General features: G+C 42.4%; 1 long non-coding RNA gene across 1 annotated transcript in view; it reads left to right on the top strand.

Moving 5' to 3' along the window:
* Positions 1-1,436: 1,436 nt before the first annotated feature.
* Positions 1,437-21,519, top strand: part of LOC138282370 (uncharacterized) — a 78,703-nt gene continuing 58,620 nt past the window's right edge. Inside the window, exon 1 of the long non-coding RNA XR_011200943.1 lies at positions 1,437-1,497. This is a non-coding gene — a long non-coding RNA (uncharacterized lncRNA). The remainder of the gene's footprint in view (positions 1,498-21,519) is intronic.

Raw genomic sequence — 21,519 nt, 5'->3', positions numbered from 1 at the left:
TTGTTTCTCTCTATAGAAAGCCAACAGAAAGAAACACATTATTGCATTATAAGAGTAACCACCCGAGACATTTGAGGGACAATCTTCCCTTTGGCCAGTTTCTTCGAATTTGGAGAAATTGTACAAAGAGGGTAGATTATTTCAAAGAGTCAGACAATTTGATAACAAAATTAATTGAAAGAGGCCATCCTAAGAGGTTGGTGAAGAGAGCGAGGAAGAGAGCCTGGTATAATCATAGAGAAAATGTAATGGACCCTAAATCAGTGAAGGACAATAACAAAAGATTAGCTTGTGTAACCACTTTTAATACAGTCAGTACGGACATCAAGAAAATCGTTAAACGTCATTGTGGGGGTAATAAAAGATCACCTCTCTGTACAAGATCTTCCTCTCTTTTCATTCAAGTGAGGAAGAAATCGACAAGATACACTAGTGAGGGATGTTTCACCTCGAAAACCTAAAGGGGGATGTATTATGCTTTGGGGTCTCCCCACGGTCCAAGGGCATTACAAGTGTGGATGCTGTACAGCATGTAAACACAGCCTGAATACAATGGAGTTTTGTTCTGGTGATATTGTTTATAGTTTGACCTCTTTTTCGAATTGTAATACACAGGACGTAATTTATGCAATTTGGTGTCCTTGCAATTTGCTTTATGTGGGACAAACAATACAGAAAATAAAATGTAGGATTTTGCAGCACAAAAGCCGAATTAAATGCAAAACAGTTGGAGCACGATGGTTGAATGTTTTGAGAAATTTCAACATAATGTTGAGGGAATCAGATGGCAAGCGATAGAACAAGTACACTTGAGTCCTAGAGGAGAAGACAAAAGTAAACTTTTGTCACAACGTGAATTATTTTGGATGGAAAAATGTGATATGCTAAAAAATGGACTAAACAATCTGGAGGACTGGAAAGAAGCTTCATCGTTTTGAATGAATTAATGATTTTTCACTACATCAAAGTTTATTCAAACAAGATGAATGTGAAATTTATGTTTTGAAAATAACTGATAATGTAACTTGTTTATTGGAGTCTATTGGCCAAATATCTGTCATGCCCCATAGGTAATACTAAATTGATGCTTTATGAATTTGTGAATAATTTGAAACATAATTAATGGTTTCATGTAAACGATAGTTTTTTAATATTGTGCCCTCTGTTTAAATGGGATTTTACACAACAGCAAAATGCTGATCAGTTTATATTATGTAAACAATTTTGTTTTCAAAATTGTGCTTTCTGTTTGAATGGGATTTTACATAACAGCAAAATGCTGACTGGTTTATATTTTTAGGACGTTAGGGCGGGTGCCCTTTTGAAAACTAAACAAACAACAAGGTCCCTTTCCCTTTAAACCAAAGCTGGGGCAAAGAGAATGACGCGCATCACGTGGGTCAGTGTTTATTTTATTTAAACTGAACAAGGTGACGCGCTCAATTGCCTAAACGAAATGTGACTGGATTAAGACACGCACGACAAAGAAATAAGAAAGTAAGTAAGGTATTGGGTGCTTTGCAGTTTCTTGGAAATAATAGTGAGTTTGTATTCGTCACAGCGCGTCAGCGTGTACACTCTGGCGTTCCGATATTGATGGATTTAATTTTAAACCAAATAGCTCGATACATTACCTAGGAGTCTCTTATTCCAGCGTACATTTATAACATTGAAGCAGGAATGTTTTGATACATACTACAAATAAATAAGTACGATATTGGATACCTTGTAGCTTTCGTATAAATTATCGAGCATGTAACTGTTATAGTGTGTCAGGGCAGTAGCTCTGGCATTATAGATAAAACCTTCTCTTTTTTATTAGAATGAGGCACTATGCTCATGGTAAAAGGATTAATTTGCTCTTGAAATAATAAGTTGTAAATCAAATATGGAGTTACATTTGGTTTTGTTGCAGAGTACTCTCAAAAAGGAAACTAGAGCTTCCATGATTCCGCAACATGACAAGTAGACAATTACATGACAAGACTTTTTATTCAACACAGTGTAAATCATGTGAGTAAGAGATACATATAGACAATTTAGTATACCAAATGATTAGTCAATAGATGACAAAAAATATCAATAAATAAGTTATTTTTCTTTTCAAAAACATACTAAAATTGCATAATCGTTGACATTAAGATGTCAATTTTATTATACCGTTATATTTTTGGAAATATTTTATTGCCTGGAAGAAATCTTTGGAAGTAAACAGAAATAAACCTTATAAATATAGGTCTAATGTCTTTTGACTATACTATACCAATTGAGAGAATATTAAAAATAATTTTAGGTTTGTTTCTACCTAGGTGCGACCGCCAAAAAACGTTTGAGTCCTGAAGATGACCCTCTAATTATTTCTTGATAGGGTTGAAACGTTGACTATTAAATGTGGTTTAGCATATAACGTGACTTCAAGACACCTGGAATGAAGGGGTCCTTTTGAAGTTCACTGTTTTGGTTTGGTTTTTAACTACATTATTGCAAATCTTGTATTAAACACTTTTTCTCTTTGATTATCACTATTATCACTGCACTGCGTCGTTACAATTTGGGAGCACCCTAGGTTTGTGATCCATTAATGGAATATATTTTGTTAAGAATGATCAAAATAAAAAAATTAATATATATTGATCTAAAGATGATTTGTTTGGTTGCTAATAACTCCTTAGCAGATAGTTAAAATGTGCTGTGGAAGTGTAGGCCTATACTTCTCCCTGAGGACCGAAGATTTTTGATATTTGATTTAATTACCCAGGTCTAAGGGTTACCTGGGTTTGCCTCATTTGGTAAAATATTACATCTAAATACAGCAGTCAGAACTACGTCAGCTTGATGAAATACTTTAAATCCTGTCACGTCGTGACAACAGAACCCCTGTCAAGATCTAAATCAGTCCCTAACTCCCTACAAGACAATGATAAATATTTATACAGAACAATGAAACAGGACTTTTACAAATGGGGTCTCTGGTTGGCAGTCAGTTTGCATGCTGTCCAAGCAGGGACCCTCACTCTAGTCAGGGTAAGGGAGTTACACTCCTCAGACAACCCTTGCTCATCCCCTTGGTAGCCTGGCACAAGCAGTCAGGCTCATCTTAGAGGCAATGTGTAAAGTATTTGTACCAACACACAAAGTAATACAGTGAAAACACTACAAAAGGGACAAAACACGAGTTAAAATAAATAACCAATATTTATCTGAATCAAACTGGACCAAAGGACAAAAATCTAACATACCCAAGCAAAGTTATGGATTTTCAAAGATAAAATGAGTCTTAGGGCCTCATTATGACATTGGCGGCAAATGCCGCCTACCGCCACGGTGACGGCCATCAACATACCGTCGCTGTGGCTACCATCGAATTATGACCGTAGCCGGAATTCCGCCAGAAGGCTGGCGGAATTCCGGCTCGGTCATGGCGGTGGATGGTGGTAAGGTGGTGCTGCTGCCAGCAGCAATGCCACGCCAGCAAAAAACCACCTACCGTATCATGTTCCATGATGCGGCCTGGCAGTGTTTTGCTGGCAGACGCTCCTGCTGTCAGCATCGCCACGTCCCGTCTGCTGCCGGAGCAGGTAAGTCGGGTTCTCCGACAGGAGAGGGGCAGGGGGGTGTTGTGTGCGTGTCTGGGGGTGTGTGTGACTGTTTGAACATGTGCATGCATGTGTAATGCGTGTGTGCATGTGTGTGTGTACGTGCATGTTGTCATGTGAGTGCGTGAGTGCCTGGATATATGTTCATGAGTGTTGCTATGAATGTGTATGAATGTATGCATGCGCGGGTGAATGTGTGTATGCGTTTGTGTATGGGTGTGTATGTATGTGCTTGTATGCATGTATATATGGGGGGCAGGAAAGGGAGGGTGGGGACGGACTCTCGGGAGTGGGCCAGGGGAGACCCCTATCAGTGCCAGGGAAAGAATTCCTTGGCACTGATAGTGCCTAACACCTTGGTTTCTGTGGTGGTACAGAAACCACGGAAACCATGGCAGTGGGCGGAGTCAAAATGCCATGGGCGGCCTAGTGATGGCGGCCGGGCTGGAGACTGTAGCCTCCAGCCCGGCGGTCATTAGTGCTGTGGCGGTCGGAGTGTTAACTTGGCGGTTTGGCTTTGGCCAAACCGCCAATGTCATAACAGTGGAGATATGTACCGCCAGCGGGTTGGCGGTAATACCTCCACTATTGCACCGACTGCCGGGGTCATAATGACCCCCTTAATCTATAGAAATCAATGGATGCTTTGTTTCTACTCACAGTACCTGGTATGCATAAAAAATAAAGCCGCATGGGTGAGCGTGCATCAGAAAAGTAAGAGATGCGTCAATTTCTGATTCACAAGTGAGGCAGTGCGTTGATTCTTCTCTAGTTGGGTAGGCAATGCTACATTTCTCTCCCCCACAGAAGAGTGCTGCATCGATTTCTGGATGGGCAGCATCAAGTCTGTGCGGGTTCACTGTGGTTTTGACGCCCAGTGATGATGCATGCGAAATCCGGATGCACGATGGCAAGAGCTGTGCTGCATGGGTGATGCGTCGATTTCAGCAGCAGCAGGTAAGAGTGGAGTCGATTTTCCAGCTGCGATGCAGCATCTGCATCGATTTCACCAGCCGCAAGCTGGTGGTGTGTTGATTTTTCAGCTGTGAGGCAGGTGCTTTATCAATTCTTCTCCGGCTCGGCTCCGGTGCGTGAATTTCAGCCTTGGTTCCACCAGCTTCTCCTTTCAAGGGCACAGGGACTGGATAGGGCACCACTTGACAGGGTAGGAGTCTCAGCAAGAGTGTACAGGTGCTGGAAGTCCAGAAGAAGTCTTTAATGGCTCTGAGTCTTCGAAACAGGGAAGAAGCTCAGTCCAAGCCCTTGGAGACACTTCACAAGCAGAAAAACACAGTAAAGTGCAGTGTTTTGTCCTCACTAACGTTGAAGCTGCAACTGCAGGCTACCCCAGCAAAGCACACTCACAGGCAAAGGGGCAGTACTACTTCTTCAGCTCTTCTCCTTGGCAGAGGTTCCTCTTGATCTCAATGTCAGGGGTTTATGGTCCACTACTTATACTAATTTTTGCCTTTGAAGTAGGCAAACTTCCTCTTGATCCAGAAGTAATCTGAATGTCTGGGGTTTTTGATCTACTACTTATATTCATTTCTGCCTTTGAAGTAGGCAAACCTCAAAGGAAAGTCTCTAGCCCAGGAGACTCATCAGGATATGCAGAACACTCCTCAGCTCCCTTTGTGTCACTGTCTAGAGAAAATTCACAAGCAGCCCAACTGTCAGTCTGAAACAGACTTAGATTCCACAGGGAGACAGAGGCACAGATTTGTGAAGCAAGAAAATGCCCACTTTCTAAAAGTGGCATTTTCAAATTGATAAACTAAAAACCAACTTTACCAAAAGATGCATTTTTAAATTGTGATTTCAGAGAGCCTAAACGTCTGATCTCTATCTGCTCCCACTGGAAAACTACACTTAAAAATAATTCAAGACAATCCTCATGTTAACCTATGGGAGAGATAGGCCTTGAAATTGTGAAAAACACATTTGACAGTATTTTACTATCAGGACATGTAAAACACACCAGTGAATGTCCTACCTTTTAAATACACTGCAACCTACCCATTGGGCTAACTAGGCCCTACATTAGAGGTGCCCTACATGTAGTAAAAAGGAAGGTTTGGGCCTGGCTAGTTGGTACACTTGCCAGGTCGAACTTGTAGTTCAAAACTACACACAGAGATGCTGCAGTGGCAGGTTGGAGCCATGTTTACAGGGCTATACATTTGGGTGGCACAATCAGTGATGCAGGCCCACTAGTAGCATTTGATTCACAGGCCCTGGGCACCTCTAGTGTACTCTACTAGGAACTGACTATTAAATCATATATGCCACTCATGGAAAAGCCAATTCGATTTGCAATTTCACCAGAGAGCACTTTCACTTTAGCAGTGGTAGAGTGCCCAGAGTACCAAAACAGCAAAAACAAAGTCCAGCACACAGTTAAAAACACAGGAAGCAGAGGCAGAAAGACAGGAGAAACCACACGAAGCATGCCAGGCCTAACAAGGAGAGATTAGTTATGACGAAAACACAATACAGTAACAGAGCACACACTGACAAGACCAAAACACTGGAAATTCACGCAGGCACTCTCCAAACACGTCCAGCACAAACTAAGAGCAGGGAAAGTGAACGTAACTTCAAACTTCCTAGTTAGCATCCTGCTATACCCATTGTGTCACTTTCTACGTCAGTATAGAACTTGACATAGCATGATGAACGCACAGCATTTTCTTGCATTAGTGCCAATGCGTGGCATATGACCAATGCAACGGGTGCAATGTGCTGTGCAAATAGGTCAATATGTAGGTTCAGACCCACGCAACTGGCCTGTTGTCTGTATCCACTGAAGGGTGTTGTGCAATGCAGGAAATGCCACATTTGACACACTTTCATTGGCCCTCCTTTCTTACCAGACAGTTGTAATATTTGTTGATAAGTGATATTTTAGTGGTCATATTATGCCCATGTGTGACATTTTACCTTCCTAGTGGTGACCTATTGAGTGATAGAATATTTAAATGGAAACCAAGTAAATAATGTAATATATTGAGACATTTACAAGTGTTTCTTCCTTTTGAGGTTCATAGTGTGCATGGGTAAACGTAGGAAGCTCTGGTGTGGCCAGAAGTATGTCCAATACACAGCATTACTATGCTTATGTGAAGCACTATTGTATTTTCTATTCTGCACAATATCTATATTCAGTCCATCTCTCAGAATTTCTGCCATTAGATGTGTTACAGATGCAACACACACTTAGGGGAGCACAGAGACAGGATAGGTCTACAGTCTACAGTGTCTGTGCCAGCCAGCTTACAGATTTTGTTGATGAATCTGATAGATGTGGTTTAATACCAATAGGGCATAGGTGATTGTCAGGCAGCCATTTATCTGCACACTCAAGTAGGCAACGTCCACTGTATAATGTGGTGGTACAGAACACAACTGCAGTCAGGGTTATATGTCAGAAACAATATGTGTGGCACTTGCACAATACACCATGGTAAATGTGTTTAGCAAATCTGTTTGGCAGAACAAGGCCAGCTTCAGTAGCCAAGACAAGTGTCATCGATCAAAAGTGCCATAATCTATTGTGAATCACTTGTTACCTTACTCTGCACCAGAGAGAGGTTCCTTGACCATTGCATGTGGGTAGCCATTCACATCTGATGGTAATATATGCATTTACAAACATACAATACAAGAGAAACCTACAAATGCACCAGTAAGTAGTGTCTTCCCAGGGGTGTCATTGAATTGAGTTAGACCTTAACATCTCTTCGTAACTTCATTTTTCTATGTGCCCTCTGTAAAGCAGCAAACATAGATGGAGGAATGTGCTCTCAGGATACATTGGTTAGCAGTAAGACACACCTTCATGCTCACATACAATCCTGCATTCAATAGTTGCATCCTTGCCTCATGGTGCAAGTGTGCCTGTGTTGGGCCTAGGCATCTAAAACAGCACTGGAACAGGAGGAAAAGGTAAGATTTTAGAAGGTTTTGTTAGATACAGAACATTTCTTGCAATTTGCTTTCACACAATGCTGCGGAGTAGGAACACTATCTGTGCTGCACTGTGTGGGCATGATCATAATATGTCCCTCTGTTTAAAGTGACAGGACATGATGGGATGTATACTGTGATCATCATATGTAAGATGGAACCAAACATCATGATGTGCAGCACACACACTCAGTCATTACACAATGTTTGGAATTATGCTCCCTTTGGACTGTATTAGTGAGTCTGAAAGTGAACACACTGTAGCAGCTCACAGACTTTCAGCATGTGCAAACTGTTCGACATTGCAACCTTTCTGTTGTGTATGTCTTACACAGGCAATTTTTGTTTGCACATGATGTTATCATGCACACAGATTTCTGAGAAGCTGATGTTGGTCAGGGGTGTATGTGACACAAAACAGACCTTTGGACTAGGTGAGTGAGTCATTAGGTATCACTGCAGTGAAACACGGTCAAATAGACAATTTGACTAGTGATGTAGAATTAACATAATGCTGCCAAACATGTAAAATCTCTGTCTTACTCCTGTCAACTCCTGAGTGTAGGCCTTCATGTGGGTCTCCTGGTCTAAGGATATTACATTCCTTTTCACAGGCATATGTAATGGCACACACTCAACTTACATTTCCCCTTTGGGATGATTAAAGATTTGAGTTCCCCTCAAGCATGCACTTGTACACTCAGATTGGAAGTAAAAAAAAGTTTTGTCTGACTTTTGACATAGAAAAATCACACTTTTGATATCTCTATATTATTTAGGTGTTCAGATGTCTGCATACAACATATCTATTGTCATACTTCTCTGGCTATTTACTCACTGTAAAATGCCATCTACTCATATTGTTTACAAGCCTTTTTTCTTGTTGCATTGCTCTGCACTGCATGGTAAAAGTGTCATTTATCTACTGTAGCATGAAGTGGTTTATGTGACAATGTAGTCAGGAATTGGGTCATATGTGCTGTGTTTTGAGGATGGCCACACATGCATTTATGCATTCTTTACAAGTGACAGCCTTCACATGTTCATGACAACTGACACTCATTATCTCTGATGGTATCTGAACCATATTAGTAGTTCCTGAAAACTGTGCCATTCTGCTTGCCACCACATTGGTGAGACATACTACAATTTGAGGTTTGTCTCAGGAATGGTAGCTGGTGGTTTGTGTTCTAAACTTCACTGAGTGCCTTATGTAACATACTTTGCTGCTGCAGAGCACAGCAAGGGTGCTAGTTGTGCAGGTCTGCACCACTCAAGTGTGTGAGGAGTGCAATGATTACTTGGGATTTAGAAATGTTGCAAGCCTGGTCTGTCCCTTTAAGGATGTACACTACATCACACTGCATTTCTGTATGGGGGAATTGATTAATGAGGCATGGATCCATGTTGCTCACTGATCTGATGACATAATTGTTATATTTGAGGCCTACGTCTATTGGAGGAGATATGGGTGACATGATGTTTACTATGGCTGTAACATAAAAGCCAACAATAAAGAATGATTTCAAACATGTATTTTCATGTTTGACATTTCTATTATTTTCAGAAAATGTGTCCATCAAAGTACAAGTAATTTAATTTAAAAAATAATTCCATAATGTGGTTGTATCACCGACTACCAGCCACTGTGTGTTGGATCTCTTCGCCATCCTGCTTCTCCTTACTTGGTTCTTGCTCATCATGGTCCATGTCCCAAAGTACATTTGTACATACACAGATGTTGTGGAGGATGCCACATACTAGGATCATCTTACAGACCACAGGGAGAGAGTATAGCAATCTGCCCCCTGAAATGTCCAGGCATTGGAAACAGGACATCAGCACACCAAAAGTATGTTCCACGATATTCTGGGTCTTGACCAGTGCCTGGTTGTAGTGTCATTCGAGATCAGTCTGGGTATGTCAAATGGGGGCATGACCCATGGCTGGAGACCATATCCTTGGTTAGCTGAAAGTTAAAGTGAAATTACAACTGTGAATGAATTTGCTCATTGTTACAGCAAAATTCCTGTCCATGTGTGTTATGTGTACTGAATAATTCATACACATTCCTTACAGTATTTAACAATATGTGTTACATTTACAGTTGGCCATTGGTTTACACCTGTCTTTTCCAGTTATATGTGTAACAGCAAATGATGAGCATGGCCTGATACTTTGGACACTTCTACATCCTGGTTTTCATGTTTATCCATTAGCTTACTGCGATCGGTATTTTGAGATATTCATGATCACTCTGTTATATCCACTCACCACGTGTGTAAAGCAATAGATTATTGATCAGATTTCCGGCCAGTTGGTTCTCCCTAGGTAGGTAGTGACACTGTCAACATGTTTGACGCTCACAGATACATATGTCCTCATAAAATCATTGATATTGGTGGCCTACATGACATTGGCACAGCCTTTTATAGTTCACTTACATTATCATGTGAATTTTGGGCATACATGTAACATGGATTGTTGTACAATTTATTGTCAGTCTTCAGCTATTGATTTGGACAGAGAAGTTGCCATGGTGCAATTTGATTGACACGTAGGTCTTGCAATGTGGGCCATCTTTAGGCGGGACACATTGATGTTGTAACAAGTAGTTGTCTACTATAAACTTAGACACAATACTTTGGATGTTAACATGTATGTGTGTGACTTGTAGGGGAGTCTGCTTCTATGCTTTAATTTCTGTCATCATTGTTTTGACCACTGAATGTTGACATTGGTATCCTGAGTAAACTCTGATGCTTGCTACAGGCTGCATTTTAATCTGGGTTCATAACTGATGTATTAAATGTTGGACAGCATTGTGTTAGAGTTTAACATTGCTGGATTAATATGCATTTCATTTGGGTAACACACCACAAAATTGCTGAACTTTCAAGTTGCTTTCATATGTCAGTATGGCTTAACACATATGTATATGTGTGTACCTAGTCTGTCAGGATGGTTGATACATATGTGGGTTTTGTTCTATTGGTGTCACAAAGTTACCCATTATTGACATTAAAATATTTCTGGAGCCTACACTTACAGTGTATGCGACACATGGACTCTGCAAATATTTCTTCCAGTGTTGCTCCTGAAAACGTTAGACAACATACAAATATACTGCTGTGTGTGTAAACATATTTATTTCCACAGTATTAGTTATCACACCATTGAATTTGTGAACCTTTGAACGATATCAAGAGTAGGTACACCATTCAGGAAAGATTCATCTCACACTTATATTTTGTATAGCTTTTGTAGTCATATGGACTTGTCTAGCATTCCCATGGTTTTGGATGGGATTTGTTGACCAGTGAAGATGATGTGGTTCAGTTCTTTCACATAGAGCGGAGTGAAACATTACTGCTCACAGATGTTCTTTAGCTACTGACATTGACAGGTTAGTAAGGGAATGTCAGTATGTAAAATCATTAGCCATGTGTTGCTGTACGTTGTTCCCACTAAGTGCACATGACATTAGGGCCAGATATTTAGGAAAGTGGCACAGTGCACTACGTTACTGGGAAAGGACATTAGCACACAGGATTTTGGCAAACAATGTCCTCCTGTCCTTATACCCTGCACTGACACACAATGGGCTGCCTGGCACAAACATAGGCACCCTTGCACTATGGTGCAAGCCTGCCCGTTTTGCATGCAGGATTGTCTTTGTACCAGAAGGGACACATTCCCGCACATAAATAACCCTTAGAGGTATAGTCAACTATTTATGTGTGCCACAGAATGCAGCCCACATAGGAAGCAAGTGACTTCAGGGACTACATTTATTTATTCTTCTTATACATCAATGGGTAGATACTATTTGTGAATGCATTTACAGGTTTTCCTTATTTGGTATACATGATATACGTCATCAACCATGAAAGTTTAATGGAAACACTCGCACAACACACATGGAACATCTTCCATGTACATAATAATGCAACACAACATTTTGCACAGGGTTGCATTATTCCAAAATATTTTGAGGTTCAAAGCCACTCAAAATTGCTTTGTATGTCTTAACATACAAGACTTAGGGGCTTACATTACACAAGTACCATGATGCATGGTGCAGGATTGAGGCACACCCCTCATCCAGCTGCCCCTAGCTCCATCAACAGACATAGACATGTCTATTCTGTCATTCATGTCTACATTTTAGTTCATGTATTACATACTTCAGATTTATGTACCAACAAGTAAGCCATTCCCCTATAATCTGTTCTGAAAGCACTTGTTTATGATTCTGTGCCTGAAGTTGTACGCATCATTTGCACTTCCGGGTTGTTTTGTAAGCACATTGGTCAACCTCCCCAGATGATCCATGATGGCATGTATGTTGATGGAGTACATATCGTTTCCATTCTGGAACATGTGTGCTGTTTCTGTCAGGGGAACCATTTGCACATGTGTGCAGTCCATAGCACCCAAGACATGTGGAACCCCTGAAATGGCATAGAAGACTTGCTTGGTCTCCATATGTTATTGTAGTTTCTTGGAGAAGAACAAGTACTGTGGTGTCAGTTGAATGATGGCATCAAGGACAATGGGCAAGAAGGCAGAAAAAAATGCCTGGGATATTCCTGCCACTTTTGCTGTTGTGCCATGGAATTACCTACAAGCCAGCATGTGGAGCACAGCCATCAGTTTCCCCTAGGGAGGGATGTTGGTGGGCCTGCAGTTGGTGGCAGCAGACTTGACCCAATCTTCTGAAGAAATTCTATAAGGAACTCCCTCCTGAACCTATAGAAGGCCATGGAATTACCTACAATCCAGCATGTGGAGCACAGCCATCAGTTTCACCTAGGGAGGGATGTTGGTGGGCCTGCAGTTGGTGGCAGCAGACTTGACCTAATCTTCTGAAGAAATTCTATAATGAACTCCCTCGTGAACCTATAGAAGGCTAGCATCTCATCCTCTCTGAGGTTGATGAGGGAGATGCGCTGGCAGAAGACATTCTCCCTCCTCTTTCTCTGCCTATGTAGTGGTGGTTTCCTTGCGACACCTAGCTGCAGGATCACTACATCCATGGTGTAGTTGAGCTTGCCAAAGTGTATTTGAATGTTCAGGTTAAAATAGCATATCCACTGTGTCATTTCCTATGCCTGGATTACCAATGTGCAGAAATTTTGGCTCATTTCAGGCTTTACATACCTCATCCATATGATGCGTCACACTTTGCCAAAGCAATAAATATCGCTGTGTTAGTTCTTCATGATATTTTGCGGGGGAACGGCTATCTTGCATTTTTAAATTCTGTGCGGCACAGCTGGTTTAGGTGCAGCTTTTATCTGATGCAAATCTAAAAGCACAACCCATTTGAGCAAATTGGTCATCTAATTAATTTGAAGTAGTGTTTGAGCCGCCAATATGGCAGAACGTTTGACGCAACGTTAACACAATACTCTTAAAAATATGCTCCGAAGTCTCGATATTCTTAGCCCTACTAACCTAATAGGAAACATATAACAGGCATGCTGTTTTGATTTTCTGTCACATGTTTTACCATATGGATTTCATGCAAATTTATTGTGTAATTCCTTAAATGTGGAAATTAAAGTTGTGTGTTTTGAGCTGTATGGGATGTTTCACACAATTAGGATATTTAACATTGTACTGTTGTCTATAGTATTAAATTATATGGGTGTTCATACCGATCTACCTCTGATGAAATGCTCGGGTATTGAAGGACTTTGCATAAGGGTTGTGTGCTACTCCTTGGAATACTTACAACATTAGAGACATTTTTTGTGCAAACTGAGTTTCAGTTTGTTAATGATGCTTATCATGAAACTGTCACATAGTTTGTAAGTAATTTGACATGTAGTTTGCCAAGCAATCTGCTATATGAAGTTGTCACAAACTTTCATGCAATCTGTCATACCATATGCAATGTCGTGTAGAAAAAAATAAATGTTTTATCAAAACTATTTTTAGTAAGGTTTTTACTGACACAACATAGTATAAAGCTTGCGGAGCACCATTATTCAAAGTAGCATGTCGGTGACCCTCCAAAGCCAAGTACAGTGTCAACTTGAAGCCCAATCTGGTGCAAGACATCTTGTTCTTACAACAGTTCAAGTGTTACATCAGCATTATGGTGCATAGTGGTGTTGACCCCCAGAAACCAAACCACAGCCATTCTCGTACGCCAGTGGCCTCGGCACTCTCTAATTCTCATGAGCCCAGGGTTAATATTTCAGGGGGAAAAGCATGTCATGGGCATTATAACGAGGATAGGAACAAGTAAAGACAAAAGTAAAAAGAATTGTAAAATGGAGAGAGTCATGTGGTACATTTGTTGCCTCATGGAAGGGAGGCTTCGGAAGGGAAGGAACACCATGCTAACTAACCTTGGAGCATTGCATGTAGGTAAGTGCCTCAAAACTGAAATAAATGAAGGGCTCATGTTGGAGTATGGAAAGCCATCAAGGGCAGGTATGTGACTAAAGGGCCCAAGAGGAATTAAACATTTTTGAAATCGTCCCAGTAAATATCTGCCATGTGCTTCACTATAAGTGCCTGCCAGAGACCAGCATACCACTGGGCGGAAGTCACCCAGTAGGCCACACCCTCTCCAGCAGAGATCGGATATCTCTGGGGACACCATCTTCAATTTAGTAGGATATAAATACCACTCATACATAACTTTGTAGTGTGCCTCTCTCATGTTTATTGAGTGATTGTATTTCCCTATATCCTTCCATAATGTTGTCCAATGTGTTTCTGCTATAGTTTCCTCCAGCACATGTTCCCAGAACAGAACATGATGTGGCTGTGGCGTATGGAGCGTATGTAATAGCAAAGTATACTAAAAGGATATGGTTCCCTAGAACCTCCGACCTTCTTGACAAAGTGTTCAATGGGTATAAGGTCCTTAGTGTCCACCTCAAGTCCCTCGGGTGTTGCCCAAAGTCTTAGTTGGATGTAATTGTAGTGTTCTGCATCAGTTAAATGGAAGTTGCGATTACAGTTTTAAAATCTCAAAATATTGCAGTTGTAGAATAAGCCTGAAAGTGTCAGACAACCTCCCTCAAATCAAGCATCAAAGGGCCAGGCTTTGCTGCTGGTGGAAAGGCAGGGGATGTATGGGAGTGTGAGGGGAGGAGAAAGTAGTTCACCCCACTGCTCTATTAACTTCATCTCAAGTGCTCAATGTCGTTCTTGTGGGTGTACTCAGGTAGGCATTCAGTGGTCTCTCAGCTTTGGGCTTCCAAAAAATGTCCCATATGACTAGACCAGTAATGGCCCTGTCCATATGCAATCAGTTTTTGTCTGATACGCTAAGGAACCACTCAGCTATAACCCTTAATTGGGTGGCCTTGTAATATATGTGAAAGTCAGGAAGCACCAATCCTCCAGCTACAGTAGAAGGTCTTAAAAGTTTGAATAGAAGACGTGCTCTACTTCTTTGCAAAATAAAGCTTGTAATAAGTGAGTGTAGTGTCGAGAGAAAATCTCCTTCCAGTGTAATGGGGAGAGCCTGAACAAATAGAGGACTTTAGGTAAGCATATCCTATTGATAGCATTAATACAGCCTAACCAAGAGAAGTGCATGGGTGCCCAACATCTGAGATCTGATTTTAGCTGGCACAAAAGTGAGACGTAGTTGGCCCAGTAGAGGTTATATAAAGTGGCTGTGAGTTTGATGCCCAGATAGGTGATCTCTCTTGTCGCCCATTTGTAAGGGGTGGAAGCCACTAGAGTTTCCATGTCTGCATTAGTTAATGTCAAATTAAGAGGAATAGATTTGGTAATATTGACTCGGAAGCCTGCGATATTCCCAAATTTCCTTAATTCGTTCTGGGGGTTCCCAGTAAAGATAAGGGCGAGGTGAAGATTAAGAGGATATCAGTGGCATAAAGAGATATTTTGTGTTCCATAGTCCCAAAATGTATGCACTGAATCTCCGGATTAGCTCAGATTTGGGCTGCCAAGGTGTCGACTCTGAGGGTAAATAGTAGACGGGAGAGGGGAAAGCCTTGTCTCATCCCTCTTTCAAGATGGAAGGGCTCAGAGCTGACCCTATTGACCATAATTTTAGTGCACGGGGCTACATAATTCTCTTGGACCATGATGATAAAGGACTTGCAAAAGCCAAAGTGTTTCAATGTCAAGAATAGAAAGGGTCAATTTACCCTGTTGAAGGCCTTTTCAATGTCAAGACTTAGCAGAGTCGCATACATCTGCTTTTAAGTCATCTCTCAATGAGATGGATGACTCATCTCAAGTTATCATGGGTCTGTCCCCCCTTAATGAAGCCTGATTGATCCAGATGGATCAAATCTAGCATCATTTCGTCCAGCTACGTGGGAGAATTTTAGCACAGTTTGGCATCCAAGTTTAACAGGGCAATTGGCCTATAGCAGCGAAATATTTATGGGTCTTTCCTAGGCTTCGACAGATCTGTTACCAAGGCTTTGCTCATGGTGTATGTGACTGCCCCAGAGTTGTCAATGTAATTAAATAGCGTGGTCAGATGTGGAACCAGAATCAGAGCTGAAGGTTTAATCAGATTGGACAGTGAAGCCATCAGGATCCGGTGCTTTATGAAGCTTTAAGGATTTAATAGCCTGACAAACTTCTTCCTCGTCAAATGGTTCACCTAATATTTCATTTTGTGCCTTTGTCACCTAGGGGAGATCCGACCTACCAGATATTCTGTTTGGGAGTGCAAGGTAGCCTGCTCCACTTTGTGGAGATTGCTATAGATGGATTTGAAAGTGTGAGCCATTTCTGGGTCAGAGGTTGTCACGGTCCCCGTGTCCCAGAGAACGTCCCCTTTGTATTCCAGTTTTCCAGTTCCCACTTTGTTGCCCTGTGTGTATGAGGTACTTCTTAGATTCAGCAGCATAAATTCAGCGCTGTTATTTTATATTGCAATAAGTTTCCCTCTCAAGTGACCTTCTTTTGGAGCACTAGGATTGGAGTCCTTTCATGAGCCTGTTCTAAGTGATTAAGTTCTTCTTTGAGTGGTTCACATTCTGCAGCCTTTTGTTTATTAAGTGCTGTGTTTAATGCTAGGCAAGAGCTCCTGATATTTGCTTTGAAGGCGTCCCAGATATTCAAAAGGGTGGAATTGTGGGGCTGGTTAACTTGGAAATATTCTCTGATCACTTTCTGGAGGTTGACTCTAAAAAGTTGTTTGCATATCAGAGAGCTTGGAAAATACCAACAGTGATATCAGGATGGTGGGGAGTCCCCACTCTAGCATCATAGAGACCGGAGCATGATCTGAAAAGGTAATAGGAAGGATCAAACCCCCTGTAGATCATGCTGCATAGCTTGGTTGATGAAGACACAGTCTAACCTTGAGTAGCTACGATGTGTATGGGAGAAGAACGGCTAGTCGAGCGTGTTGGGGTTGAGTGATCTCTAGGCATCTAAGAGACCCATTGTACAAAAGGTCTTTCTGAGCGATTTGGGAACGTTTCCAGTGGTTGATCAATGAGGATGGGTGCTGATCTTGGAATGCTAGGTCAAGTTAAAATCTCCCATTACAACGCCATTACAACTGTTGGACTTTGTCGTTTTTGCAGGGTCATCCCCAAATATTTTGCCTTCTTCCTCCTATTTTTCTGACCTGTTTTTGTTGGCTCTAGGACTCTGGGCACTTTACCACTTCTTGCAAGTGCTAAAGTGCAAGTGTTCTCTGTCTAAATTGTATTGGCAATTGGCTTTTCCATGATTTGCACATCTGATTTACTATTAAAGTCCCTAGTAAAGTGCACAAGAGGTACCCAGGGCCTGTAAATCAAATGCTGTTAGTGGACATGCAGCAATAATTGTGCCACCCACATGAGTAGCCTTGTAAACATGTTTCATTCCTGCCAGTGCAGTGCCTGTGTGTGCAGTCCTAAACAGCCCTGTCAACCTGGCAAGTGCACCCACTTTCCAGGCCCAAACATTCCCTTTTAGAATGTATAAGGCACCCCTAAGTTAGGCCCTAGGTAGAACCATGGGCAGGATGCAGGGTATTTAAAAGGTAGGGCATGTACTGGTGTGTTTTACATGTCCTGATAGTGAAATACTTCCATATTCGGTGTTCATTATAGAAAGGCCTACCTCTCCCTTAGGTTAACATGCGGATTGACTTTAAATATCTTTTTAGCGCAGTTTCCCATTGGGAGCAGATAGAGATAATGCGTTTGGGGTATCTGAACTCACAATTTTAAAATGCACCCTTTTGGTAAAGTTGTTTTTTAGATTGCCTGTTTGAAAAATGCCATCTTTATAAAGTGGGCATTTTCTTGCTTAACCATTCTGTGCCTCTGCTTGGCTGCCGAATACACCTCTGGGTCAGTTTGACAATTGGGCTGTTTTCCAATTCACTCTAAACAGTGACACTAATGGAGCTGAAATTTGTCCTGCATATCCTGATGGGTCTTCCTGGACTAGTGTGGGAGAGAGTCACTGACAGGGCTGTGCCTGACCTCACACAATATAGTCTCTAACCTGCTTAGAGTGTGGCTGGGGCAGGACAATGAAGAGGCCGGGTCTTGTGCCATACAAAGACTTTCCTTTGAAGTTTGCCTATCAAAGGCAGAAATGAATATAAATATTGGACTGCTGGCCCCACAATATTAGAACATTTCATGATCAAGAGGAACCTCTGCCAAAGACGAGCTGAAGAGCTGAGAGGAGTACTGCCCCTTTGCTGTGCATGCTTTGCAGGGTTGGCCTGCAGTTGCATCTTCTGCCTTAGAAAGGACAAAGACTGGACTTTGCTGTGTATCCTGCTTATGAAGTTTCTCCAAGGGCTTGGACTAAACTTGCCTCCTGTAAAGAAATCTCAGTGACATCAAAGACTTCATCTGCCAGCACCTGTGCTCTCTTGCGGGGACCCCTGACTTGCTAAGTGGTGCCATATCCAGGCTGTGGGCCCTTGGAAGTAGAAGCTGGTAAAACCTGGGAGAAAATATACACAATTGTGCTGGGCCGTAAAAAAATCGAAGCAGCGACTGCACCGCAGCTGCAAAATTGGCACAGCAATGATGAAATCAATGCATCGCCAGGTCATTGCAGATTCATCATTCCTGTGTGTCTGGATTTTCCACCCATCGTCCCTGGGCATCCATTCTTCAACATCACTGCCCAGGCCCGGAGCTGCCTGTCTGGAAACTGACACATCCCTTTCCTGCGAGGAAAGAATCAATGCATTGCTTACCCAGCGGAGAAAAAATTGACACACGGCCTCACTTGTGAGTAAGGATTCAACGCATTGCTTTCTTTTCAGATGCACCCTTGCCCCTGTAGCTTTATTTTTGATGAGTACCAGGTACTTTGTGCTAAAGCAATGTATCCATTGATTCTTATGGATTAAGACTCTTTTTACTTTAAAATGTTAAATCTTTACTTGTGTATGTTGGATTTTTGTTGTTTTGGTCTTGTTTGATCTAGATAAATATTGCTATATTTCTAAACTGGTGTGGAGTGCTTTGGTGGTATTTTCACAGTTTTACTGTATGTGTTTGTGCAAATACTTTACACGTTGCCTCTGAGATAAGCCCGACTGCTTGTGCTAAGCTACCAAGGGGTTGAACAGGGGTTATCGAAGCTGTGTATATCCCTTACCCTGACGAGAGTGAGTATCCCTACTTGGACATGGTGTTAACTGGCTACCAACTAAAGACCCCATTTCTAACATTGGTAAAAAGTGGGAGGATATTTGTAATTGACATACAGTGATTGGTGTACACTACCGTATTATTGCAGACCATTACACAACCACATACTGTTTTTCTCTTGATTTTTGAGTTTTGCTTTTCTTTTTCCTTTTTGGATTTCCCTTGCCTTCTGAAACTTTGCACCTTTGTTGAGCCTTATTCACAAGCATGTCTCAATCTAGAGAGCCATCAGTAGTTGCAACAAATGTGGTGTTTGATCTGGAAAAGTTGGATTCATATAAAGTGCCTCAGCTCAAACATTTTGTAAGAAATTCAAGTATCCAATCAAAAGCTCCACCAGAAAGAGGAGCTCCAAAAGGTGAAGACGGTGTGGTTGGCAGCAAAAGAGGCTGAGGAGCAAATGGCAGATGAGAGTATTGCTGTGAATGAACAGGTGCAGAGCATACATGAGATTTTTATGGATAACCAGGACCCACCTGGAAGGAGGGCCTCCAGGGTAGGCAGCAGTGTTTCTTCCAAAGGCATGAACCAGGAGGAACTGTAGGACAAGCGGGAAAACTCAGGCATGTACTAGAAATGGAGAGCTCAGACTCCAGCATTATAGGGAGAGGTAGCCGTATAGAATAAGAAGGGAGGAAGAATAAGACAAACTTGACATGAAGGAGAAGAAACTAACCTTTGCTCAATAACTGAGTTTGAAGGAGCTAGCTCTGAAGAGCAGGTCCTGCACAGAGGGTGGCAACAATACCAAAGTGCAATCTGAAAAGAGGGTGCAGAATCCCAAAGATTTAGTAAAGGATTATAAGAGAAAGGATGACATGTACTTGGGGTTCAAGGGATATAAGTCAGCTCTCCACATGAAAATGGTCCCTGAGGTACACTGGGGGTTGAGTTAGAGGGTAGGAACATTTTGACAGCCTTAGGTAATCCACAGGGGCTCACCTACTCTACCATTAAGAACACCTTACTCACTAGGGATGGTCTCACTCCAGAGCAGTACAAGGAAATATTTAGGTCTTTCAAGAAGGGAGATTCTCAAACTTGGTTGGAATGTGTTGATTCTTTTTGCAGAGCACTGGATGGGTGGGTGAAAGGCAGCAAGCTAACGACTTATGAGGGGCTGTACAATTTGAGTGTATTGAATCACTTGCATAGTCTTTGTTTTCGAGAACTGCACCAGCACCTGATTGACAGCAGGCTTACTGACCCCAGGAAGCTTGCTGAGGAGCGGGTCAGCAAAAAGTCAACAAAAAGTTGTATGTGGGAAACTCAGCCAAGGGTCAGCAGTGGCCTCAGCAGAAGGAGGGGGAGGTGAAGGGAGACACAGACAGGTCCCAGAATAAGGGGGTGAAAAACGCTCCCATGTTCCTTCTGACAAAAAGGAGGGAGGTTCTGGTGGGTGGTGACCAAGGACACCCCATTTTTAACCCTGGTGCTTTGAGTGTTCCCAGTTAGGACACAAGAAAGGGGACTCTGACTGCCCTAGGAAATCCCCAACTGGTGGCCCCTCTACAGGGGCAGCCAATGTGGCCTTTGAGGAAGGTAGTCCCCAGGGGCAGGTCATAGACCAGGCCATGATATCCCTTAGTTGGGAGGTAGACATAGAGGGTGAGTTGGTGATCCCTCAGGGTGTGAGTCCTCATTTCCACCAGGTGACACTGAATGGGGTCCCAGTCACTGCTCTGTGGGACAGTGGGGCTCGCCATACCATGACCATGATGGTGGAAAGGCTTGTGTCCCCAGAGTAGTACGCCAGCCAGGTGTGTGAGATTAGGACTTCTTCTCCCCTATGTCCCTGGTATCCCAAGATTGGGGTAGGGAAGTGACCCAGAGGAGGGTCATAGTTAGTCCCCAGATGCCCATAGACTGCCTTCTGGGGAATGAATTGCTCTAGGTGCCAAGGGAACTGGAAGGGATGGCTGCCAGAGGCACCCTCACAGTACAGTTGTCTAGGGGTACCCCTCTAAAGTGGAAGATACAGAACCCCAGTGAGAGGGACAAGAGGAGGGAGAGCCCTCTCCTGTGCCCAGCTGAGCCTGAGGGTATGGACCCTAAGGTGAGTGACCAGTCTCAGGAAACCATTGCTGAACTGGTGGGAGGTGTAAAGGAAAAAGGGTGCCAGGCACCTGGGGCTACAGCCCCCCACATTTTTTTAAAACAGAGGCTAGAGACCCCAATGTGGCCTGGTGCCTAGCCCTTTACACTGACAACTATCATTGTCCTCTGTTGGTTGTTGTCCTTGTGGTCAGAGTTTTCCCTGGGTGGGGAACCAAAGTCAGGTCCAGGGGGTCGAATGTGCCACATCACACTGTTGCCTATGG

This window comes from Pleurodeles waltl, chromosome 1_1, assembly GCF_031143425.1.
Source record: "Pleurodeles waltl isolate 20211129_DDA chromosome 1_1, aPleWal1.hap1.20221129, whole genome shotgun sequence".
NCBI lineage: Eukaryota > Metazoa > Chordata > Amphibia > Caudata > Salamandridae > Pleurodeles > Pleurodeles waltl.
Note: the sequence above shows the minus strand (reverse complement) of the source record. Positions and strands in the feature narration are given on the sequence as shown.